The following is a 26,847-nucleotide window of genomic DNA, read 5'->3' on the forward strand; positions in this document are numbered from 1 at the left end:
AAGGAAGAGAAAGGCAGCAGACATTAAAACAGGACTGAACTTTCACTTATGAATCCCACTTCTTTGTATATATAAAAAAACTCCCACACTGAAATGGGTGGGGTTTTACAGGAATATAGTGCAAGGCATATGTGCTGTGTGATTTATAATTAGAAGATAAACCTTAGATTACATCATCATTATAGAGCTTTTCTCCTACAATTTGGGATCTCAGGTGGCCCTAGACATCTCAAATTGAAATTTGGGACTCCACGTCTTTTGTTTGGTTTCTGCCATATTCAATAAAGTAATGCTAATCTGTTCCTTAATTAACACATTGAACAGGAGTGTGGTGAGGGCTAACCTGATTGCTTGAGAATATTGAGAGTTAGGCCTTGATGTCCCAGCATTCCAAAAGAAACTAAATGCGTTAGAAATCTAAACCTTTACAATTATTTGCAACCAATCCATTATTTGAACCGATGTAAAATAGTATTCATAGCCAGGTTTCATACCAGGTTTATCACAGATAGTATCCAACATCTTAGATTTAAAACAGTCCAATAATTAGAAAACTATATTAAAGCAACATATTACTCTGATGCAAGTCTTTGTTAATGGTTTCAGAGAAAACGTAGTAAACTGTTTTGTTTCCAACTTTATTCTGAGAACTGCTTCAGCTTTAGATATCGACGGGGAGGTGTGTTGGAGACAACTATAATTCCATACTTTAATTAAATCACACAATGGCAATTTGTATGTTTACATTGTGACATATGTGTGCTTGTTATCTAGAATAGTCATTCTTATTTGTTTTATATGTGTGTGCAGGTTTCCGTGAACTTGAATGAAACATTAGTGATACAACAGCAGGCGGGTTGTGTTTTCCTTTCTATTGACACACTGGGCCTCATTCTGAGATTGGAGGTAGTCATGGCGCTATTTGTGCCATGACTGCCTCCAATAACGGTATCGGCATCGGTGTGGTTCAATGGGGACCTACCGGTGTAGTCCGACCTTAGCGGGACTGGTAAGTCCCCATTGAAATAGCCATTCCCCATTCCCATTTGAGCCCCCATAGGGCTCAATGGGAATGGGGAAGGCGCTAATAACGGTACCGTGCATTGCGGTACCGTTATTAGCTCTGAAGTGACTTAACGGGTCCCGTCCATAACGCCTGTTCAGACCAGGCGTTAAAGGAGGGACCCGCTAAGGGACCTCATAGTAGGGCGGTAAGGGATTACCGGCACCGGTCTCCTTACCGGTGCCCGGTATCCCTTACCGCCCTACTCGGAATGAGGCCCACTGTCTTTATGCATTGGATTTATTGTATGTGACTTTGCCATAATTGTAAGTTAGGGGCTCATCTTTACTTTCTTGATTTATTATTTTAAATTAAACTAAATATTCTGATTAAAACAGCCTGTTTATTGTCCCAGCGTTGGGGGTGGGAGGTCTGCAGTGAGTGATGTGGAGGGGGGCTTTTATGAGACCTTCCTCTTTAAAGTGAACTGCTAATTAGTATGTAAATATATTCTATAGATAGACATAACTACATGTGTTTGTGTTATAACCATGAGCATTAGCAAGGGGCACGGCGTTGTAATCAATGGTACTTCGGCAGCTTGGGCTATTGTGTGGATTAATATGAACTCTGCTTCCTCTCTGTTAAGACTCTTACAGTTGTCACCTAACCAACTCCAGGTAAAGTATGTACTCTGAATGAGGCATACATTGCCTTATGCAAACCTCACTGATCTTTATGCAAAATGTATTATCAGCATATATTTGGAAACTAACAGCTAAGTGATGCAGAAAGCTCTGAATTGGCATCACATATAAATGGCATGATTTTTAGTGTGTCATAATGAGCTGGAAGGGATTAAGGCAAATGCCATCATTTTGGCATGGTTTGTGTTTACCAGTCCCAATTAGGGCACAGCTAGGAGGGTTACATTTCTCATGCCCTGAGTGAATGTTAGGCAAATAGGTAGATGCAGACATAAGGGTGATAAGCCTCATTATGAGTTTGGCGGTATTCCAGAAGTAAATCTGCTGAAATACCACCAAACTCATTTACCTTTACCGCCAGTGGTGGTCATTTCCCCTTTTTGTGCTCCAATGGACTGCATGGGGATTTTTTACTGATTTACTGCCAGCGGAATTTCCTCATGGTAAATAAATCTGCTGAATGTTGGAGGTAAAGTGGAGGGTTTACCTGCAGCAACAAGCTGGAGGTGAATCCGACACTTTTCTTTTGGAAATCATAGGCTTTACTGCATTCTACCAGCGGCAAATCAACTAAAAAAGATATGATTTGCCAGTGCAGCAAAGTACCAGCACCACCAATTTTTGCCTGCATCGCCAAACTTGTAATGTGGTTTTAGTTCACTATGACGTATCTGTTTTGATCAGGGACTGGAGCATCCAGCCACAGCCTGGGGTTGAATGGAATCTTTGCAGGGGTCCCCAACCTTTTGTGCGCAATGAGCAAAATGTGATATCAAATGAAATGGTGAGCAACATCCATTTTCCGACATAGCATATCTGCGCTCAGTTGGTGGAAAAATGAATGCAACCCAAATTAAAAATCTAATAAACTTAAGACTGCTAATAGAACATTATAATTTGCAGTACTCAATAGTTATCGAGACCACATGCAATTCTAGCAAAGGAAATTTGCAAGGCCTTTAACTTCATTTGACATTAAGTGGTTGTTCACAGGAAATGTTGAGGAAATGGAGCAGTCAATAGGGCATTTTTAGACAGATGGGACCAGTCAAGTTGTTCAGAAATATAGTTGGATTAAACAAACGTTATACGTGGCGTTTGGTTCTCACGCTAAATATTAGAAATTAAGTGTAAATGTTTGGACAGTAAAATGTATCACAAATGAAGCACTGATTTTCAGGTGTGCTTTGGGATTCTGCCTCGGGATTGTCTGGGACCTTTAGTGGCAATTGATGAATTCCTAAGCTTACACGACCAGCAATACTGTTCCTCCATCATTGATTACTCTATTGTGGACTGTTTTTTCTTCTTCAATATTATAAATGTTTGTATTTCTGATTGAACTGAGAGTAATCACTACCCTTTTCAGTAAATTTTCCAATGGCCAGGGGTAGGCATCACACATCAAATATCCAGCAGGCAGAGGTGCTGGTTAGCGATGCCTAAGCTCGACAAGGAGGCATTGGAATGAATTACTAATTCCTAAAAATTAAGATATTCTCTTAAAACTGTTAAACCATTCAGAGGCCATAAGGGAAAGTGTCAGTTTGAGTTTTTGGTTGAAACTATCCAGGACAGAGCTATTGGCAAACAGTGTCCCCAAGTTTAGGAAGTCCCGGTCATAGAAAGGGATGCCCCATGGTTCCATGCAGAATGCAGTTTCTCAAAAACCAATACTGAACCATGGTTTAATGAGAGGAGTGCACATGGCTGGTCAGATATATAGTTTTAAAAAAGCATATACAAATAGCTCAAAGGCATTATGCCATCTCATTGGACAAGCAGTCATTGGACCACCAGCCCCTCACGGTTACAGGCCAATTTCGCTAATGGATATTGCCAGCAAGATATTTTCCAAATATTTGTTGCTCATACTGGAAGAGTGGGCTCAAAGTAACAATATATTGAAGCCCTCCCAAATGGGTTTCAGGGTAGGGCTTAATACAGTGGACCACTGCTTCCCTCCGAGAACCATCATGGAGAAATACAGTAAGGTTAAGGGAGGGGGATCATTTGTGGCTTTTTTCAGAATTGAAGACTACCTTTGATTTGATTGATAGAAACAAATTGTGACATCATTTTAATGTTATTTAGGTCCCTAATGGTTTATTAAATTGTATTCAACTGTGATACACAGACATCTCAGCGTCTGTCCGATATACAAGATCGGGGAATTATACATTGTTTTTTACTCACCAATAAAGCAGGGATGTCAGTTGGCCCCAATGTATTCCTTTCAGACTTTGGATGTAGTACTTCTCTTAGGAAAGTTAGTCCAACCTCTCGGAAGGGTACTTTTTATAGCATGCTTCTTTATGCTCATGACACAGCAATTTCGGACTTAATCCTGGGATGTCTTCAACAGGGCCTGCTACACACAAATGACTAGTTTGAAATTAAATATGATAAAAACTAAAATTATGGTGTACAGGAAAAGAGTGAAACCGTGTAGCTAGTTTGTAAATTAATGTTCATATGAGGAGGTAGTCTCATTTTTATTTGAGCCTACTGTTCTCAAATAGCGGTGCTTGGGTCAATAATTTGGAGAAGGCAGCTGAAAGGGCACAATTAAGAAATAAATGTCATTTTACATTTTTATTTATAGATTGAGGCATTCAGATTAAACAAGTGCCTGGAGGTATACAAGGCAAAGGTCTATTCCCTGATTTTTTATGGCAGTGAAATCTGGGGTGGTTCGAATTGTCATGTCCTGGAGGGGTTATAAAATAAAAGTGTGCCAAACAGCAGGTGTCCCTCCAGGTAAAACTGGTAGCACCCTATGAGATGAATTGAGGGTGGTCAATTTGAAATTGGCGGACCAGTTAAGATTTGTAACTTATTTTTTAAAAGGACATCTGGAATGTTCTGCTAATCATAAAGTGAATTTCAGTGTAAATGTGATTGCAGCATCTCTGGTAAAGCAAAATACTAGTGGTACAGTGGGTTATAGAGCACTATCCTTCTGGATGGAGTAGGGGTTAGGATAGAACTAAATTTGGCACATTAAGGTCACTCCAAATAGCTCTTAAAGCAAGGGCGTGTCCGATGGGGAGAGAGGCAGATGTCCAAAATATACATACGGTGCCCTCTTTAGCTTTATATGCAGACTTACATGCACACACAATGGCAAGGAGAACTCTGTGAAATAAGATCCCCACAATGCAAGAGGCTGATGCTAATGGTACATTTACATTTACTCACCCTTCAATAAATAAAGACGGTGTGCAGATGGAAGGAAGCACAAAGTGTGCCTGCAAAATGGGAGTCAATGAAGATTTGGTTCATTTTCTGTTAATTTATCATTGTTTCTCTGTTTTGCGTAAGGTTGGACATGCATGGAAGCTATGTTTTATATAAATAATTGTAATGATCAGGTTTTTATTCATAGCTTGCTTGAATATATTAAAGTTGTTTTATTATTTTGGACTTATTCTATGTGAATTTCATGAAATATGATACATGTTTTTAAATGTTGCAAACTTAATGGAGAAATATGATTAAACGGTGACATCGAAAACAAACCTTACTTGTACAAAAATGAGAGCAAGCAAATTATTTATTAAAGCAACGTTGGGTATGCATGCCACTTATTTGTCCATTATGCTCCTACTAGCTGTACAAATTGGAACAGAACAGGACCATTTTCTCCAGGCCACACACATGGTTCAATTATTTTGCTCATTAATACATTTGTCAGCTGGGTGAAGAATCTGAAGATGACAGGGTTTGAACAAGGACACTGCTATAATAAGAAAGGACATTTACAGAAAAATAATTTGCAAGTGGCAACAAACTCAAATTGTGTATGTTAAAAAAAAGCCAACTGGAACCACAACAGGAACATTGGCCAGCATTCTCCCACAGTCCAGGACTCTGTCCTGGCTATACTGCTACTGAGGTCTCACCCCTCTCAGCCTCTCCTTCTTGGCCTCAACACCATCGCCCAGAGAAACTTGCGAGCAACAATTTAGGGTGAGCCGAGCAACATGTTTGGGACCACTGTTTTAGAGGAAGGACAATGTACAGGCCTCATCTATCCCGAGGAATATACTGGGCATTGGAGAGAGCTTGGAGCACTGAGAAAAAACGTCAGAAAATAATGGTTGAAGGAGGGAGATGAAAAGAGGCAGGAGATGACCTTACATGGGAGGTTGTGGCCTCAAGCAATCCCTCCTGGCTCCAAGAGCTTGAAAATCAGGGACGTGTATGGCAGGGGCAGCCTGACATGTACCATTACCCTGAGCTGCTTTCCCGGTGCATCCTAGTCACCTGTGGAGCCTGAGGAAGTGCTGGCCCGGCCAGGGGCCAGACCGGAGAGGCTCAAAAGAACTAATTGCCAGGTCGTGAATGGGATGTGGCCAGGGTGAAAAAACAGGGCTACCAAGCCTAAGTGCTGTGGCCCGAACCAGACTGCATGGCCTGTGCGTTGACGTCCCACCCACAGAGCCAATTTGGGCAAACTTGGAAGATCTGCACTCCTGGGCCATGTATGCCAGGAGCAGCCTGGGAGCCAGGAAGGTGCTGTTTTTGTACGTGAGGTCAAACGGGATGGCACGACCAACTAATAAATGCTCGGTAAAAGAGCGGAGGAGGTATCTGCCCACTAGACGCCATGGAGTGGGCCAGTGAAGAATTGAAATCCTGTGCCGCATCCTTGTGGTGGCCCGGAAAAAAGCAGCAGTGTGCATCTGTGTGATTCAGAAAGGATGGACGGAGTTGACCTGCCCATTAGCACCACTCAAGAGCACTCACAGACTGGGGGGTTCAGACCCCATGCTTCGCAGGGAGAAAATTAATGCTGCAGCAGTGAATCCGGTGGCCCTAAGGGAACATGTTGTCTAAAAAAGATGGATAATGGGCTTGAGCACAATAGGAATCACGCAGCTTCCCACTGGAAAATGGGGAGCTGCAAAGGAGTACAAATATTCCACTGAGGGAACGGGACACTGTAGCAAAAGATGACAACACCTGAGGCCGACCAACCCCACCGGAACAGCTGTGAGGGGCAGGCCCTGCCCGAACAAATTACTGCGTCCTGGAAGTTGAAGCCCAGAAAGAACCACTGTGCATGGCTAATGCAGCAGCAACACCCTTAGATGCGAAGTATATATTTATTTATTTATCTATATATTTATTTATATATGTACAGCTATAGAGTTATTGAGGGATAAGAAGTTGGGGGTATGTGCCCTGGTGTGAGATGGATAGTAACAATGGCGGACTGGCAGAGGCCCACCTGTGAGAGGCGCGGCTCACTAGGGCCATCCACAGGGCCCTCTTGTGAATATGTGGTGCAAGGTAGGGTATAGCAGTCTGTTCCATTGGTTCACCGGAAGGGGTCCCTCCATGACGCATGTGATAAAGGGTAGGCTATTGAAGCAGACCCCTGGCAGGGGATCACACATGGGTAAAGGAGATAAAGGGAAGGTTTTTAAAAGTGAAAAATCTTTTAAGGTTATAAAGGGTACTGTTGTTTGTTATTAAAGAAAATGAGGCTCAATTGGGGACTTACAAAATCAGTCCAGTGTCTTACATGAAGTGTTTACAGCAGTATATGGTGGCTAGGAATTCGGCAGGTAGCCCATCTCCTGTTGTGTATGAAGGAAATTAGATGTTATTTTAGCTTGCTGGTTGCCTAGCCCCTCTCTTGTTTCTGCTGGTCTATGGGAAGGTGCATGGTTAATGGTTTCTACCAGAGCTGGGTGTAAGGAGTATGCACATGCCACCAGGCTAGAAAAAGAAACATTAGGGCAACACATGCAGTATTTTAAGGGCCCATGAGACATTACGAGTATACTAAGGCTAGGGAAGTATACAAAATGGATATTTGGACATTTTAATTTGTGACAACCCATGGAAGTTAATGTAATGCATGGTTTCCTCCTTTGTTCCTTTGTCCATTTACAGTAATATGAACATGTCTACATTAGGATTGCAGAACTTTGAAACTTTCCAACGTAATTACACAAGGCCCAAAACCGATTACAAGTAGGCGGTGTGGCAATGTTGGGGAATGGGTGAAGGGACTCGGGTGAACTGAGGCCGGGCGCCAACATCTGCTCAGTGATGCGGGCCCTAGAAGATGTACACAGAGGATTCCCCACGCTGCCCAGTACCACACCAACCTCCATATAAAGCCTGAAACTAGGATCTTTAAGCTCCCTGGCTCCCCCAGCATTCACATACCTCAAACCTTCCAGGACCCAAAGATCCTAAAGTACCTGCAAACGACGAGACAAGGAAAGGGAATGAAACCGGTTCCACTGCCTAATAGTCAGCATCAGGAGGACCACAGCTCACAATTGTCTGTAGGTCCACCCACAGATAACCTTTCGAATCTCTTAAGAGATAATTGGAAATCTACTGTCTATCAGGCCCAGAAAGGTGAAGATGGCACTGAGGTACAGAATCCTTTTGATGAATCTGCTTCTGGGGTACCAGTGGTCATGTGGTGAATATCGGTTTCTAAACCACCAGTCAGTCCCACAGCTCTAATACAACAGAAGGGATCCTAGCAGATTGGAATGACAAGCCAATTATAAACCCCCATGTCCAATTTTGCTAACGTGGACAGAACGGCAGGCTTATCTCCGAAAGATCGTGGACCGTTGGTTAGTTGCAGCAGAGTGAAAATACAATTATTACCCAATGACAAAAGGGACTGTCCAGTCTCTGCCTTAATGCCAGTAAGACAGAGATCCTTCTCATTGGGACCCCTGCTCCCTCTTTACCTCCCACACTCTGGCCACGCTCCATGGGCTCCCCTCACCCTCCTATGATGCAAAAATCCTGGGTGTCATATTCGACTCTTCTCTCTCCTTCTCTCCTCACATCATGGACCTTGCCAAGAATGCCCACTTTCAACTGCCCCTCTTCCTTATCCTTGGCCTCAAGCCCAGGGGCTGCATCTCTCCAGTCCTAAAATCTCTCCAAAGGCTCCCGGTTGCTGCAAGGATCAAGTTCAAGACCTGTTCTGGGTGACTGAGATCCAGTGTAGAGACTACACAGACCCTCAACCGAGATTACATGGACCCTCAACCGAGGGTGAGAGGTACCACCCTCTACCATTGCTGACTATATGAGAATCAATTTCAACCATCCGGAACACGCTAACCCTACAATTGCCTTGAGAAAGACCTCATAGGTTGAAACACGTGTTGGCACTAATGTAATAGAAGTATATCACATACCCTATACCACATGTAAAGATTAAGCAAAGAATATGTTTGTCACAAGAGTGAGAACCCATGTTTAAATTACTGAAGAAAAAATAAATCAACAAGTGTTGCAAACACCTATTGTGTGTGGAAATTGATACTCATTGGATACCAAGGAACCAGTCTCCAGCGCCTAATTACAAATTATTGGATCTCAGTCATCCAGAAGAACCTTTGCAAACTCTGCGACCTTAGGAGCTTTGTCCCCCTGAGATCCACTGGACAGGCGGCAGGCAACGCGAAGAGGAAAGCTACGCACACACTAGCGCAAGACCCACAGTCCCAACAAGCTCTCAAATCACTTCAACTATCAAGTTCAAGACCCTCTGCATCATCCACAAGGGTTTCTGTGGCCAGGGACCTCACTACATCCAACTCTCTCTCCCTAAATACCTTCATGCGATTCATGTGTTAAAATCGAGACAAAAAAGGCCATTTACACAACAAATCCTGAAAAAAAGCAGTGGTTTTGCCGCCAAGATCCATATAATGGATGCGGGAGACACCCCTGCAAGCCCCAGACCCATTATATCATTTAAAGGGCGTGGGGGCCACTCCTGAAACCCCTTGCTCCCCTTAAATGGTATAATGGGTACACCTTTACCGGGTCAAACCACAGCATTTTTGCCAAAATTTATTTTTACAGATTACTTTTTTGCCACAATTTTATTACTGCACACCCTCCCGGCTAGAGCCCTTCAGTCTTCTAGCTCCAACTCTCTGCATATCAGATGTTTTTTCCAAGCAGAGAGTGGGGGTATATCTCTCTTCTCTGCAGGTGCCTCCCTCTGCAATGGCCTCCCTGCCCCTCTCAGACTTGAGTCAGATCTCCTTAAGTTTCAGAAGTTTCTCAAGATCCTCATTTTCTCTTCATCCTTGTTGATCCCCCCCTGTTAATTTCCCATCTGCCTCTTGACTGGCTGCCTGGTTCCTTCAGATTCTTACAGGCCACTAGGCCCCCCTTGTTCAGTCTATCCCTGCACTTGGTCTCCCCTGATCCCCCACCCCCTCAACCTGCACTCGCCTTTTCGGGTTCTCTCCCCCCACACTAGCCTGGCTAGGCTTGAACCCTTGAGCCCTTCCAACCCCTTACCTCACACTTAGCCTGTGGACCTTACTTTCCCTGCTCTCTCTGCATTCCCCTGGCTCTGTCTACCTGGCCTCCCCTGGCACTCCCTTTTCTCATGGGTCCTTCCAGCCTTGACCGGCACTACCCCCCACCCCTGTCCCCTCTCCCCTGCACTTCTTTTTACTGCACTTGCACAATCTGAATGTCACAATGCCTTGAGGACTGTTTTTGTCCTTGCCCTCCCGGTTCCCCCAAGCTCTTGACTTGTTATGCCTGTAAACACTTTGTATATAGGTGCATTATAAATACCCTATAAATAAATAAATAAATGTTCAATCAAAAATATCTACTTTATTTATATCACAACAGACAGTGCTAGCACTCTATGAAATGCAACTCACCCTGTAAAGGAATGCAGAGGACAGACAATTTCAAAGAAGGAAATGGGATGCACTCTGGATACTGACAGGAGGGTAGTCGGTATGGTTAATAACCGGAATAGTTTCAGGTGTCTTGGCATGAGCACAAAGGGAGCAATGGGTCCTGTAATGTCTCTAGGGGTCTTCTTGGAAGGGCCAGCGGGACAGTACCACAATGTACCTTGTGCTGTAGATGTTCTTGGTTCTCGACAGGATCGACTCAGTTTCAGGATGCTTTGCAGGCTTCTGTGACAGAGTTTGAGGCGGGAGTTGCTGCAGGTATCAGGCAGCAAGACGTTTCGGTGAGCGAAGCTGGACGAATGGCTGCAGGCTGGCCTACATGGCAGCTCAGGGTCAGGAATTGTTGTCTCAGTGCTGATCAGCAATTCTGAAGCACTGGTCAAGACATCTTGAAAGTCTTTAAACGATGATGGGATGACAACGGTCAGTGTTGCCGTCGGTTGGGGATCAAGGATCTCAACTGGCTCAAAAATGTCCTTTAAGGCAGAAGGCAGTAGATGCTTGTTAAGGTATTTCTCCCAGCTTCTTCAATGGGATCATGTTGTCCTTTAAGGCAGACAGTCCAAAGCTGAGGCGTGGGATGCAGACAGCTGCCTTGTGCTTGGTTGTAGGTTCATAGGCCTTCTGGCACATCCTAACCAGAAAGCTTGCTGCAGAGCCTAGCAGGGCACACTGTGTGCTGGCTGGGTACTGGTTCTGGAGTGGCTGGAGGGTCCTTCGAGTTCCTCATCTCCCTCTGTTCCCTGGGAGATGTTTAGGGGAGGGATATTGCATCCCTCTTTGGATATCCTGGCCTTCCTTCACTGGCAGAAGATGTAAGGCAGACTGTACCTTCGGTGAGGGACCAAGGACGAGTTCTTCTTGCTTCTTCTTGCAAAGTCTTCAGATGATCTGCCTAAAGCAGGGCTCCAGCCCTTATTTAAAGCCACTTGGCCACAGCGATTGGTGTAGGCTAAGCCTATCTTAACAAACCAATCCTGGGGTCCCTACCAACTAACTAGAGTGCTTTGCAACAGGAAAGGTAAGGGGTGAAAGCAGGAACAAGGTGTGCCCCAGAGCTAAAATATCGGAAACCCTCTCTCAGAAGAAATATCTCTGGCCACACTCCCTTGTGATACTAAGGGCCACCTATCTTACTGTATGTTGTTGATCAAATAGTCTCTCTGGTTGATGGTCCTCTCTATGTGGTCCCTGTTAAAGTGGATGGTCTCCCTTGAAGCTCCGGAAAGACCAGACTCTTTGGCTCCTGCAAACCACATTCTCATACCTTATGAATATGGTCATCCTAGCGGGATGGCTTACTGTAAACAGCAGTCCCGAGACATGCCAGCTCCATGTCATGTATACAGAGAGAGGGAGCTGGCTCCAGGTTGACACAGTTAAATATGAAACGTTGTTGGGTTTCCTGTCTCCTTTGCTAACCTCTGCAGCCAGGCAACATGTGGGCCTGTTTGGAGTACCCTCTATTGGTATGTAATTCGCTACCACCAGATGCAGGGCCTAACAAAAGAGATTGGGGCGGATTCATAGAGCCTTTGTTAGTAAACCAGGCTGGCCATGGCAGGGGGAATCTTGGTCCTCCCCCTTCCTAGAGATGACATAGTTTATTCCTGGCTGTTACATTCTAACAAAATATGACAGGGTGGACTGTGCCTGTAGGGTACATCCACCCAGAGTACACAGGTCTAGGTGTTTGTTGTGGTGTGAGCATAGGAACATGTGTGCGGATACTGAGGTTATTTTTTTACCATAATTCCATTTAATTAACAATTTTGAAAAGCCCAGATGAGCACACACCCACCATGTGGATGGTTGAATTCCTCACAGTCCTAAACACCCCAACAAATGCTAGCAACTCCCTTTGAACACCCTTAGTTATAATAAGGAGGCCACTGTGCCCCATGTTCAAATACATATTGTTTATGATGCCAGTCCTTTTTAAGTTGCTACCAGAACCTGTACAATACATGTGAATGACATTTGTCAAGGGGAGAAACCCCTCAAATCTATGCAGTGGTTGACCCTTCTGCATTTCCCAGCTGAATCACTGGAACTGTTCCCAACAAGCAGGACAACGTCTTTCAGATGGTGAAAATGTTGAGCCACCATGCTTCACAATACAGCTGCATGGACCCTACTTTGGTTAGATTCATGGAGAGGAATGTTGCAAAAGGAAGTGGACGAGAACCCAATGTTTGGAACCCAGACTGCAGCATCCATCAGGGTGACCCTATCCGCAAACACGGACACAAATATCCAAGATTGTCCCCTCCCATATCAGCACCTCGGGTCATGCATCCCATCACAAGACTTTAATTAAGGTAATCACACAATTGGAGTGTGCAGGAAACAAAGATGGCTTTTGGAGAGGTCAGAGAGGTATGAGCTGGAGGCATAGAGAGCAGGATAGTGTGTGCATGCGTGGCAAGGATGAGAGGAGTTGGTTGAGACGAATAATGAGGTGGCAGTAAGAGGAGCATATAGGAGGAGGTGGAGAGTAACACAAGCAGAAAAGAGGACTTGCAAAGTAAGAAGATTGTAGAGGATTTGGTGGAGTAAAAGTAGTGGAGAAGAGGTGACAGAGAGGATGGACATTGAGAGGCGGTAGCAGAGAGATATTGGGACAGAGAGGAGGTGAATGAGGGTGAGAGTAGCTATCAGATGGAGGATTAGGAGAAAACAACTGAGGAGAAAGAGCAGATGGAGAACCAGAAGAGAGATGAGTAGGTGAAGGAGGCTGTATGTAGCTTTCAGATGGAGAAAAGAACAACTCTGGAGAAAGTGGTGGTGGTTAGAAGCTAAAAACCAGAAGCAGGATGTGGCTAAAGATAACAGCAAGGATGTCTGGCTAGAAACATAAAGGAGAGAGGAAGAGACCCAGTGGAGACATGAAGAAGAGTTGGGGATGCAGCAGTAGGAAAGAAGCCACGAGAAGAGGATGAGAGCAACAGAATATGGGAAGCATTGAGGAGGAAAGGGTGAGGGAGATATGCGAGGAGGGAAAGGTGAAAAAGACAAGACCTGATGATGGGAAGGGACTTAACAAGGAGGAGTTGTCCAAGCAAAGAGGCAATAATATAACAAGGCGGTTAAGACCTAAGTGCTCAGAGAGACTCTCTCTGCATCTTCAACTAGCAGCAATGTGGTAGTGTATGATCACCCCAGTGCCTACTGCGACATATTGTTAAGATCCACAAAAGTCTGATGCCTAGCCCACATGCAGCTATCTGAGGCCACCAAGTGAGGTGGTTCTAGCTCCAGCTCAAGTGAAGAAAAACATCCTGACCATTTCTATGAAAGCCAAGCATCATGCAACACAGCCCTAAAGGAAGTGCTGACACACTTGAACCCCAAAGACTGTGAGTGATTTTCTGACCATCGGTCGGCCAAGACTAAGGTAGAGAGTGAAGAACTAACGGTCTACGATCCTCTAGAAAGCTTGATATGCTTGTGTGACTTTGATTTCTCCCAACAGTGCTTTAGATCTAGCTAATCCCTTAGCATTCCTGTTGTTTAGTAAACACCCTTGGACCTTGAGACCTTTGTGTCAAGTTGAGTGTTGACCCCAGCCATGATAGCAGGAATGAAAAATTAAAATGAACCGTCAGTACAAATATTACCCCAAATCTGGATAAAATGAAAATGGAAAAAGCACATAGGTATACTTGCGAAAGGGATGAAAATGTAGTGTTTCATAATACTACTGTTTCATGGAAACAGTGTATGGAAGGGCCTGTAGTTGAACGGAGGATAGCAGATGGGCAACGTGCTGGATGATTTTGAAGCAAGACCACTCAGAGCAGCAGAGGTTTGAATCCCAGATCTGTGCTTAGAAACCTGAATCAGGTATTAGGCGCATTATAAAATAAAAATACTACCTCCTTTTGAATTAATGCTTTCCCTGTGCCTATTTGGCACAGGCATGCTGGAATGCTTGTTTTTTTTATGCATTTTAATATGCATCCTCTTTGTGTGTTGATAGTGCCTAATGGGATGAATGAAAAAGCCATTGCCGACCCGCAAATGTACCCACATTCACGCTTAGGTTAAACAATGGCATGAGTCATTCTGATGACCTCTGTCAATTGTAAGGAAGGCATGGCATCAACAGTAAGACAGACACAAGTGACCACAGTTCAAGGGTGTTTATTGAACATCAAAAAAGGCTGAGATAAACGCCTATCTAAACCTTAATCTACAGATGGGCACTAGCTACGACCATCAAATAATAATAACCCAGTCCTAGTGGTCACTTGTCAAAATAAAAGTGCCTATACTAAAAAAAAACTATTGCCAATCCTTACCGCTAAATACAAATACTGTGGGAAATAATGTTACGAAAAAGAAAAAAGTGTTAAAAAATGATATGTCAGGTTTTCAGGCCATTGGCCTCCCTTCCCCACGTTTTTAGCATGGGAAAAGGCAGTTCACTCGGACATTGTGTTATAGTGCTGTATCTAGGCATAGTGCTGTATTTACGTTTTAAGATGTACATAGTTATAGGCTCTATGCTTTGTCTTATGATTCTCATTCCGTGCTGATCAATTTGTAATTCCATGTATTATTATGGGAGTTCTAGAACAATGGAGCTTGTGATGTTAGTGAAATCTGTGGGGAATGATAGGCTTTGAAAAAAGAGATTGTTGTGGAGCTGGGCAAGGGTCTGGGGCTGCTGATGATATGACCTGGAAATAAAGTAAATGTATTAAGTCATACCATGTCCAGAACATCACTGGTCATAATATATAGCACAGTCTCTGGCTTCTTTGGCACGAGGTTGCAGTTCACTCATCAGCATCAGGGCCTTCGGATCGTAAGTCTCCTTGCTTTTCAAAGTCTCATCACTCAAAGGGACTGATGCAACCAAATATACAGCAAGTTATTTTCCCCTTTTTCGCTTTCCACAAGTATTCACATCGGCTGTTTCAATATCACCCTGGATCCCCTCAACCGGGCGCATATCCTTTCAGCACACAGTTCCGCACAAGCTTCTGTTGGGCCGGGCTTGAGCCTGTCTTTCAGCTGTCACTATTTACACAATGTTCGTAGCTTCTTCCCCTTCGGGTGACTCACAGTACAACCCGGATCCCCCTCTGCCGGGCTCAGATCCCGTCTACACCATTTATCTGCCACAACCGGGGTCGGATCAATGTATACAACACGTATCGAAGACTTTTGAATGTGCACAGGGTTTGGCTTGACCCATTGCAGGACCAATTTGATTCCACAATTCTCTTTCTTTTACTGTTGGCACCCTTCCAGATGGATACCTAACATAAACCTTTGAATGAGCACCTATATGATGCCAGACCACTCTGCCTATGGCATCTTATTTAACTTCAAAGTTCATTCACTCATCTGCTGTCTTAATAATCTTCTTCAAACAATGTTGCCGCTTGCAACCTTAGTTTTCACACAGACCGGTCTGGTATCAGTCTCCCCATCTCAATGGCTGTGCTGACTTCACGGGCGCTGCTTAGTTGTAGGAGCCAAGGAAAGTACAACGGTAGCAAATGCTCCTCCCGGCCTGGGTTATTGATGTGGGAGAGCCCCGGGTACTTCTGACAAACAATGCAGTATTCTTTAGCTTTAATTCTGGGTCTTACGTTTTCTACTTTTGAAGGCTCCTGAAAGATGCAGTTTGTCGGTGAAAAGGTCAAGGGTATTCCCCTCCCTGAAAACGTCTTCGGTCTTGCCATCTTCCACCTTGTATTAAACTGCTGTCTTGGGACTGCTGCTTCCTTGTGTGCTTTGCCTTGCTCAGAGTTGCTTTCGTGCCCTGCCTTTTATCCGTGTGGGGGATTGTGATGGAAGTCAGGTGTACGTAATGATCAGAAATTGCCTGATCTTGCCTGACCATTGTATTGGGACATGTCAGGTACACTGCTCTGGTGTTAGTCCGTTTTTGCTCATGGTGAGCTGTCCACAAGAAAGTGTTCATTTTGGGAAAGGGGGGGAGTTGAGCTTCTAATTATCCCACCTGGTAGGATGGGTAAAAGGCGTTACAGGGAAGGGGATACTGCGTCTCACCATCTGGTGTCCCAGTTCCACTCCCGCACTAGTCTACCCCCAGGAACTGGATTCAAAAGCGATAGCCATGTCCTGGTCACCTAGATGACAGATCACCAGGGACTAGCGGGTGAGACACCTTCAGGTTTCTCACAAAATGGAGCAGAAGAACATTTTTTTCACATAAGCTTTTTTTTTCCACCCTAGTGCATATTCTCAGTTGTGGGAAAAATATTTCTGAAAGTGCCTCTATAATTTCAGGCCAAAAATAATGCTACTTTCACTTTCTATAAAGGAGGTTAAGAGCATGAGGAATAACCACATATTGTCTGGTGGTTTTCCAATTTGCAATTATGTAGAATTTACAGCATGTGTTATATTCTTTTTAAAAATGTGTACGTTACGCAGTAAATTCTGCATTCAGTCACATTTTATGGGTGACACTTGTAAAATCAATAAAAAATAGACTCCATGTTTTTAACACAATTGCCCGTTTAGTTATGTGCCCTTATGAGGAGCAAACAAGTAACTTTACTAGCCACAGTGGGCCTTTAAGAACTGTCTCGCTCCCCATCTCACCTCAGTGTGTCTATTTACAGGGAAAGAAGCACATCTAAAAACAAGCAGCACGTAGAGTCGATATATTTACAGGTTACCTGGTGTTCGTTTGAGTTCAGTTGTTTTATTTTAAGGCCCTCACCTGAATACTGCAATTATAAAAGCCAGTGAGTAAGTAGGGCACTTCATTCAGCCACTATGTCCCTGCTGATTGTAAAAGCTGGCAGGGACCCTCTGACGAAATCAGATAGATAAAGCATAGCTCTCAGAAAATCTTCATGTAGACGAAAAGGTCAGTCCGTTCTATTATATAATTGTCACACTCCCCCTCTCCCCGGATGCTATCCTAATAGATCCTGGGGTGGGGAGATTCTTCCTCTTATTGCCACTTTTCTTTCCTAAACTTTCATTCAGCACACAGCCATATCTTGTCTCGGACTCCTCTGTTAGCGGGCTGTGTGTTACATGGGGCCTCATTACGACCCTATTAGCACCATGGTCCATGCCGGTAAATTACCGACTCCCCCATGGAGAAAGGGGGAATTACCACCCCATTATAAGGTTGGCGGGGCGGTAATTCCCCCTTCCTCCATGGCCCTTCCCCATTCCCATTTTTGCCCCATAGGGCTCAATGGGAATGGGGAAGGCGCTAAGTACTTTGCCGTAAATTGCGGCACCGTAATTAGCACGAAGGTCCCTTTGCGGGTCCCTACTTTAACGGCGGGTCCCTACTTTAACGGCTGGTCTACACCAGCCGTTAAGGTCGGGTCCCGCAAAGGGACCTCGTAATTAGGCGCTAATAGGTTAACGGCGCCGCAGCCTTTTACAGCGCCGTTAACCCATTAGCGCCTGGGTCGTAATGAGCCCCATGGTCTGTACAGTACTCACGAGGGATCTCATTATGAATACCTAATTTTTTTAAGCCCCCACAACTTACAGGAACTCTTGAGCGCATCTCAAGACCACCACACATCAAAAACTCGATTTTAAATGATACCAAGAACACATTACACTGCAGACTGACAAGATAATTGGCTTGTCCAATATGGACATTTTGTGACGGTTTCTGGTCTAAACCTATCCTACCATACAGGCACCCCAGCAATTACTGTCACTCAGCCTTATGCTACCTTTCCCTTTTTGTTGTGGCATGTGTCTGTTTTGCTCTCTGAATTTCTGCCTCTTTGCCATTTCCTGCTTATTTCTTCCCGTTTCTTTTTCACCCCACAGACCGCAGACTGGTTTACACCCTGGGTACAGTTCATGTTTGTCCATGTTGTTTTGGTTATTTTAGACCACCACAGTGGTGATCCACACAGTACAAAAGCCAAATCACATAACAGAACATAACTTAACTCTGGAAAGAGGCAGCAGCATCATTTCTTCAAATCACAGGGGTTCCAAACAGGGTCGGACTGGGACAAGAAATAGGTCTGGTCATCCAAAACGAGTGGCCCACCCCTCGTCTCAAAACCCTTGACCTCTGATGACACCACCAGAAGTGAGGTCGTTTGACCCCGTCCCAAAGTGACATCCCGGAAAGTGATGAAACACGACCTTTTCACCCCTTGACAAAACAGGAAAGGCATCAAATGGCATTGTTCCTAAATACACTACGAAAAATATGGTTACGATATCACTATAAAGTGATAAATATTTGATACAAGAATGGATCACCATATGTATCATTAACATCTGTGTGTATATCCCCATATTACCAAATTACTGTGAATGCAAGCAGACATTCAAGGCCAAATGATAATATGTTGTTGTGTAGCATTTACGCTTAAGCTCTTTTTTACAGAACAAATATGCAAACAATATCACCAAACCTGTGTTGGTACTCATTTATCGACCTAAAAGGGATGAAAGGCTTTTTGGAGAAACAAAAGAAAATAACATCGTAAAAAATATATCGTTTAAAAAAAAAAATCAAACCGGCCCAGGCGTGGCCAGAAACCGGCCCCCACTCTCCAGAGATGATTTAGTCCCGGCCACGGGCCGAAAGGCCTAGGGGCAAATCCAACCTTGGCTCCAAAGTGCTTAGAAGTCATTGACCTAGTGAGGGCAATACCATTCAAAGGAGGTCACCCGCTGCACATTTTTGAATAAAGGGCCATATGATCTTTTTTAAAAAGCATGTTTTCCAAATACATTAAAAGTTCAATTATTCAGCACGAATATTGAATCCAATGCTTCCTGATAACCAAATATGCCCGTTTTCTGAATTTCGGTATTGAATACAACAGAGAACCAGAAAAGAGAGCATAAAGGCTTGAACACAGAGCTGTTATGATATGATAGGTTATTTATAACTCGCTTAATACCCAGAGGTTTCTAAGCGCGGACCTGGGGATCGAACCTGTGGTGCTCTGTGTAATCTTGCTTCCAAGGCAAGCACTTTGCCCCTGAGCTATCCTCCCTGGCTGTTGGCTTGGATTCCGCCATCTTGCATCTCGCATGTCCACCCTCACAGTTGTTTTATCTGCATTTCATTACATGGATCGGTACTGTGCCCGGCAATGACAAGTACAGCTAATGGAGAATTCCAGTTAATGGAGTGCAGGATAACAGAGCTTCTACTGTATGTTAGTTTAGAAGGCACAATTTGTAAAAAGTTTTAAATGGCGGATTAAGCAATAATCCAATAGACCTTCTCTGTGGGCTATGGTGAATTGGTATTGTTCTAAATCAGGAAGTTTTGTATTGTATTGCCTGCAGTACTGTAACCATGTTATTGCAATATAGCCTTACAAATCGCAACATTGAAACCACTGCAGTTCCTTCTGCATGTTGGCTGTCAAGAAAAGCGCCAAGATGCCTTCGGGCTGGGAGCGCTATAGAAACCACCAAATAAATAAATAAATGCGTGTCCTTTTTTCTGGCAAGGAAGAGAATCGGTGCACGATTGGTGCTGATGGTACATTTCCGTCCCATAAGATAATATTTGAATGCCTCTATGACCTGTTTAGTGCCAGGCATTCCAGTCCCAGGGCAGCCTAGTTCCTCCCCCTAGGGAAGATTCATCTGCTAGAGAATGGGTTGCTCACATCTTTCGGCTCTTGCAACAGAACGCCACTCAGCCCAACCCTAGAGGTATCCGTCTGAAGATTGAACATCTGGCTAGTGTCCAGCATTAGGACTAAGTGCAGAGGAGAAAGTGAGGTTCTGAAGACCCCGCCCATCGTGTTAGTTAGCCCAAGTAATGTTGTAGTGCTTGGATCCTTTGGGTATATGTGGGAATGTTCCGCCCACCGTTGAGAAATGTGGGATGTGTCTTCGGTAATGTCCAACTACCCCAGTGCATCCCAGAGTTATATTTTCTTCCTAGGCGAGGAGACTGTCTTCCCCACTTTGAATCCTTAGCATTTTATTGAGTGTACATCCAATCTATCAGGATGACCGTTCTGCCCTGCCTTCAGGAGGCTCTGGGTAACAAGGGGCAAGAGGCACATATGTTCGCACCAAGTTTACTGTACACCACAAAGCTATCCAAATGGTATTCCCTCAAAAAAAGAATGACCAAATAACGAGGCCGAAAAGACCGAATTCTTTTCATCGACTTTTTTTAACTCTTCTTCGCAAACAATAGATGAGGGGTTGGGTAAGGGAATACATTAAGGTAGGGGAAATGTGGGGGATGCAGGGGGTCTCCCCCGCATTCTTTAAAGAAAAAAGTGAAAACATGCAAAAAAACAGAACAGCGTTTTGGAAATTCGAGCAAAACAAATGTGTTTGTTTTGGCCTTATTATTTTTAATTCGGTATTTCAATGAAGAACCAGCCAGATAAGTCCCTGGGTATTCCTGGGGTGGCTGCAGGATGCAGTGCATCCTGCCCAGAAAGGTGTCTGAAGCCTGAATGGTAAACATGGAACAGCCCTGCAGGGGTTGGGGAGACGGTTTCCTCAAATATTCCTGGGCTAGGGATATGGGCCAGCGACCTCTGGTCAAGTGGAGCTATAGGGAGCTGGTCTGATCCTCTCCATCATCTCAAGGCATCATGTTTATTCTATCCAAAGGTTGTATATGTGATCATTTTATTTTTTATGTAAAAGCCCTGCCACCTTGGGAAGCCCTTATCAAACCACGGATTCATTACCCTTTCTAAAAATGTGTACGAGGATCGCAGGCAATCGCAATTTAAGTATGGGGATGCCTTCCATTAAGCTTGCTGCCCCAGTGGGGCAGAATCAGTGTTAAAGGACCACCCCAGTCTGTAGAATCCCTTTGGGTAATCCCCCCTTCAACATTTGAATTCGCCTATTTATGCCAACAAGGACATGCAGCTACAACTTAGGGGCTGGTGGGGGCAGAGTGCCAGCCTCTGGGGACTAGGGGAGAACATGATCAGAAAGCTGGTACCAACCCCAGGGAACCGCAATCACACTCAAGTGGTCGCTTCACCTGCGAATCTTGCCAAAAATGCTCCATTTTTCTAACAAGTAAGAAGTTTGGCTCAATTTCTTCTTAAAGACCATGGGCTATGAAAATCATTCGTAATTAGAGCTTTTATATAGTGATTCATGCTGGAGTCCAGCCTCTAGGCGCAGGACCGGATGTCGAACCCCTGCTGCTCAGTGTTGTCTTGCTTCTAAGAGCAGCGCGTTGCCCCTGAACTATCCTCAAGGGGTTAAAGGGGCAGGCAGTAAGCCCTCCGTTGCCTGGCATTGCATTCTCTCTAGGGCATTATTGAAATCACCATTGACTACGGGTAGAAGTTACAATATAGTCATGCAAACGCCTTGAAGATGAAACAATACAGCAGATGCAGTTTTAATGCGCATGGCCTTATTAGACACGTCAGAGATGCTATCCTCTGACATCTGAACATGTTTAATGAATGTGCTCCTAGTATACATTGCGTGGATGGCTAATGGCAATGCATAAGCAACCCAGACTAGCAAGCTTCCTGCTGGAGTACCAGCAGTTCTCTTGTAGTTCCATTACATTTAATGGGTCTACATCAGCACTTCTTAGCAGGGCTGACAAATGTTTCATGGGACAGCATCAGCAATACTTAGCAGGGCTACCAAAGGTTTAATCGGACAGATTATTAGCAGGGTGGCCACACAGATTAATCAAATGTGCCAGCAGATATAGAGGAACAGTATCTTCAAGCAATGCTAAGCAGGGCTGATAACCGTTTAAAGGGACAGTGTCAGCAATTCTTAGCAGGGCGGCCATATGTTTAATGAAATGTACCAGCACATCTCAACATGGCTGCGTTACTCTTAAGTGGACAGTTTACCACCACTTCCCAATAGGGCCACCATATGAGTAATAAGAAGCCCCCGGCACATCTCATACTCCTAATGGCAGAAGAACAATATTTCTGAACTGGGATGCCATACATGTAAAGGGACATGGACAGTCTTTTTCAACTTAGCTGTCATTAGCCAATGGGGCAGTGTCATCTCTTCCCAGTAGGGCTGCCATACTCTTAATGGGCCAGGGCTGGTGCTTCGCAGAAGGATGCAAGTAGTGTGGATAGACCATGTCCGCATTTCTTCTTTCTTTAAAAACAACCTATAAAATATCTCAGAGAAAATGGCAACAGCTTTACCACCACTCACCCTAAGTCAAGCGTCTGGACAGTCAATTGAATGGAATCATGGGAGCTGTAGTGCAAAACATTTGGAGAGCCAAAGGTTGCAGACCACTGGGATGTGAATGGTAGGATTGAGTGCAGAAAGACCAACACATATTTTTGAAAAAGTATATCTATATAATTGTGAGAAAGCAACATCGGAGAGTCACTGTCCCCAAATGCTGCCTGCATTTTAGACTGCTTCCTTCGTTTGTGTGCAGCACTAAGTGCCGTACAGCGCTCTGTATGTGTCTCCATAGATATTTGCCATTTTGTTGGATCCCTGCTCTCTTGCCTAGACATCCCCGGTTTTTTTATTTATTTATTTCCCCGCTCTGATAACGGAGGGAATCGCGTTTCCGGAACACCTGCAGCAGATGATACGAGGCTGGTACTGATACTGCCAGCTACTCCATGCCAGCCTCCTCTGCCGGAAAAGAAAGTAATTTCTTGCACAAGGAGAGCCATGAGTGTGAAGCGGAATCCAAAATCCCATTCCCTCCGCACTTTTTTGTTATCGCCCACCAAGTGGGGCAACACGGAGGGGAAGTTCATTCAGCTGCAACTCAGTGCCTTAATCCAATTTGCAGCTTCTCTCAGCAAGATAATTACACTCCTTAAAACCAGTTAATGCTGTACAATGGGGTTCTCCCTGCACCGCGGCCCCGATCCTGCCTTTCATTTTCCCGGCCAGGGAAGTATGGATGCTTCTGCTCTGGGAGGAGAGAGAAAGGGCCATTGGAGTAAATGTGGAGTAAGAGGACCCCTACGTCAGAAAAAAAAGACCCCTGTACAGGAACTGTATATATGTGTACCCTCTTGGGAGGCTATGCAACATGTGACTCATCTGCGGCCAGATTACAGAAACTTTGCACTGGTGAAAGTGCAAAGTTGCAGGGGGGGCAAAGTTTGCCCTATTTCTAAAAATACTTGGAAATATTAGAAAACCATTGCACCATAACAAGTGTAGTAGGCATGGGAGACGCACCAAGGCAAAGATTGGCCTAAAGCAAAAAAGATACATGTTCGATGCATTTTTGCACACCCTGATGCAAAAATATAGTGAAAATGTATCTTTTTTGCGCTAGGTCAATTTTTGCCCTAATGCTTTTATCATGCCAAAATGCATGTGTCATGCAGCAATGGTTTTCTAATATTTCCAAGTGTTTTTAGAAATAAAGCAAACTTTGCCCTTGTGCTAATACCGTGCAAACCGCTGCTTCGTCCTTGGATTCTCTGCCACAGTGCCGTCGGCAAGAGGAAGGACCCGAAGCGAATATTGCGCGTAACGCGCATTTGATTGGATCAAGAGGACTTTTACTTTGGCCACGCCCCCCTGATCCCGCCCGCCTGCCCGCCCACTAACCCGCCGTCCACTTCCTTATCAGCACACGGACCCGCGCATCCGGCGCGCGCATCCGGAAGTGCCTGTGAAGTGCGGCTGTTGGGCTGGACTCGCTGCTTCGTCCTTGGATTCTCTGCCACAGTGCCGTCGGCAAGAGGAAGGACCCGAAGCGAATATTGCGCGTAACGCGCATTTGATTGGATCAAGAGGACTTTTACTTTGGCCACGCCCCCCTGATCCCGCCCGCCTGCCCGCCCACTAACCCGCCGTCCACTTCCTTATCAGCACACGGACCCGCGCATCCGGCGCGCGCATCCGGAAGTGCCTGTGAAGTGCGGCTGTTGGGCTGGACTCGCTGCTTCGTCCTTGGATTCTCTGCCACAGTGCCGTCGGCAAGAGGAAGGACCCGAAGCGAATATTGCGCGTAACGCGCATTTGATTGGATCAAGAGGACTTTTACTTTGGGTACTTGTTAAGGACTCTGCACCCGCTACTTTAGTGTCCGCGGGTTTCCCGCGGGTTTTCGGAATTTGGGCTGCCCGTTAATGCTTCTCTTTTCTTTTTCCCCCTTTAGCCACGCCCCCCTGATCCCGCCCGCCTGCCCGCCCACTAACCCGCCGTCCACTTCCTTATCAGCACACGGACCCGCGCATCCGGCGCGCGCATCCGGAAGTGCCTGTGAAGTGCGGCTGTTGGGCTGGACTCGCTGCTTCGTCCTTGGATTCTCTGCCACAGTGCCGTCGGCAAGAGGAAGGACCCGAAGCGAATATTGCGCGTAACGCGCATTTGATTGGATCAAGAGGACTTTTACTTTGGGTACTTGTTAAGGACTCTGCACCCGCTACTTTAGTGTCCGCGGGTTTCCCGCGGGTTTTCGGAATTTGGGCTGCCCGTTAATGCTTCTCTTTTCTTTTTCCCCCTTTAGCCACGCCCCCCTGATCCCGCCCGCCTGCCCGCCCACTAACCCGCCGTCCACTTCCTTATCAGCACACGGACCCGCGCATCCGGCGCGCGCATCCGGAAGTGCCTGTGAAGTGCGGCTGTTGGGCTGGACTCGCTGCTTCGTCCTTGGATTCTCTGCCACAGTGCCGTCGGCAAGAGGAAGGACCCGAAGCGAATATTGCGCGTAACGCGCATTTGATTGGATCAAGAGGACTTTTACTTTGGGTACTTGTTAAGGACTCTGCACCCGCTACTTTAGTGTCCGCGGGTTTCCCGCGGGTTTTCGGAATTTGGGCTGCCCGTTAATGCTTCTCTTTTCTTTTTCCCCCTTTAGCCACGCCCCCCTGATCCCGCCCGCCTGCCCGCCCACTAACCCGCCGTCCACTTCCTTATCAGCACACGGACCCGCGCATCCGGCGCGCGCATCCGGAAGTGCCTGTGAAGTGCGGCTGTTGGGCTGTTAGGCGGTAAGGTGGCTTGGTGGTAGGGTTACTCCCTTTGAGGCCCCCACATAGTTTATCAAACAATCGCTGGGAGGGGGTTACTGTGAGCAAAGCGGGTGCTACATACTGTCCTTTATCTCTTAGCCTATAATCGTGATCAGAATCGCTCTGGTCATGGCAGAGGGGCTACGCAGTATAAAAAAAAAAGAGTCCCAAACTAACCCTAAACAAACTGAGGCGAACCTTAATGTAGTAAAATTGTCCGCTGCAATGCCCTTAAACCAGCGCGACAAAGAGACAAATGAAGAATATAAACCCCTTCTTAACTCCAATTATTGCACCTCTTTGCCATTTGAAAAGCCTATAATGGCTTTGAAATCAGAAAGCAATGTTGACAACAAAGCTATTCTCACTCCTGCCTCGTTTGAATTTAATACAGAACAGGAATGGAAAAACAGATTGGTTATTAAGAAATCCGTTTCTGGGCCTATGCAATACAAGATAGAGAATTTTCAATGTGACGACTTACAGAAAGATAATAAGGATGCCTCTGTCGTTGTATCCCCTGAAGACCTTGAGGAACAAATTCCCTTGGAAAAACGGTCGGTGTACATCGACAGCGCGACTACTAAAACTACTTTGCCCGGAAGCAGCATGGATTCCAAAACTAAACCAGTATACATGTCTGTTAAAGAAGCGAATGAAACCTCCCCAAAGGATTGGGAAATTGATGACTGTAATTCTAATCCAAGTCTTGATAGTGACGAAATAAAAAAAATAATGGGAACCGAGCAATTTGATACGTGTACCGCAGACGTTTCTATTTTAGCCCCGGCAATTGAAATAGAATTAGGTAAACGGATTCGTCTATCCTACGAACCCTCAACTCCTGTCAATAGAAGTAAGTACGGGATTGAGAATGTATTCCTTTTTAACAATCCCCCAGCATACACCTATTCGGTGCCTGCACACTCCAGTGCACTGAAGGAAGCACTTATCCTTGGGGGAACTAATACTCCAAGTAACAACAATATAGGAGGGCCCCCCTTGATGGTAAATAGTTCCCCGATCATGGAACAACCGACGATCCCTACTTGCCAATACCCTTCTAGACACGAAGGAAACCGAGCACCTAGCTCTGACTCCAACGAGTCAACCCATTGCAAAACCCATCCACAGCATAAACGTCCTACCGCTGAACAAGAAAATTGGAATGCCGATTTGCAACACTCCATCGAATCCTTTCCGGTCATGACCAGAATTCTCAATTTACTTGATAAAGGCCATGAGCAAACTCATGAGGCAATAAAATTTCTACAGCTTCAAATGTCCGACCTCACGTGTTCTCTTGCAAAAATGGAGGGCATGTTATTCGCCTCTCATATGTTTTCTTCCATCATAAACAAAAAAGATTCGATGGTCCATGTTCAAACTACAGGCACTCAAACAAAATTGTTCTCTGAAGTAGTGACAGAAGAACCATCCTTTATATTAGAAAATCGGAAGGTTGTGAATCCAAAACTAGT

This window comes from Ambystoma mexicanum, chromosome 8 (genome assembly GCF_040938575.1).
Source record: "Ambystoma mexicanum isolate Mex_15411 chromosome 8, UKY_AmexF1_1, whole genome shotgun sequence".
Lineage (NCBI taxonomy): Eukaryota > Metazoa > Chordata > Amphibia > Caudata > Ambystomatidae > Ambystoma > Ambystoma mexicanum.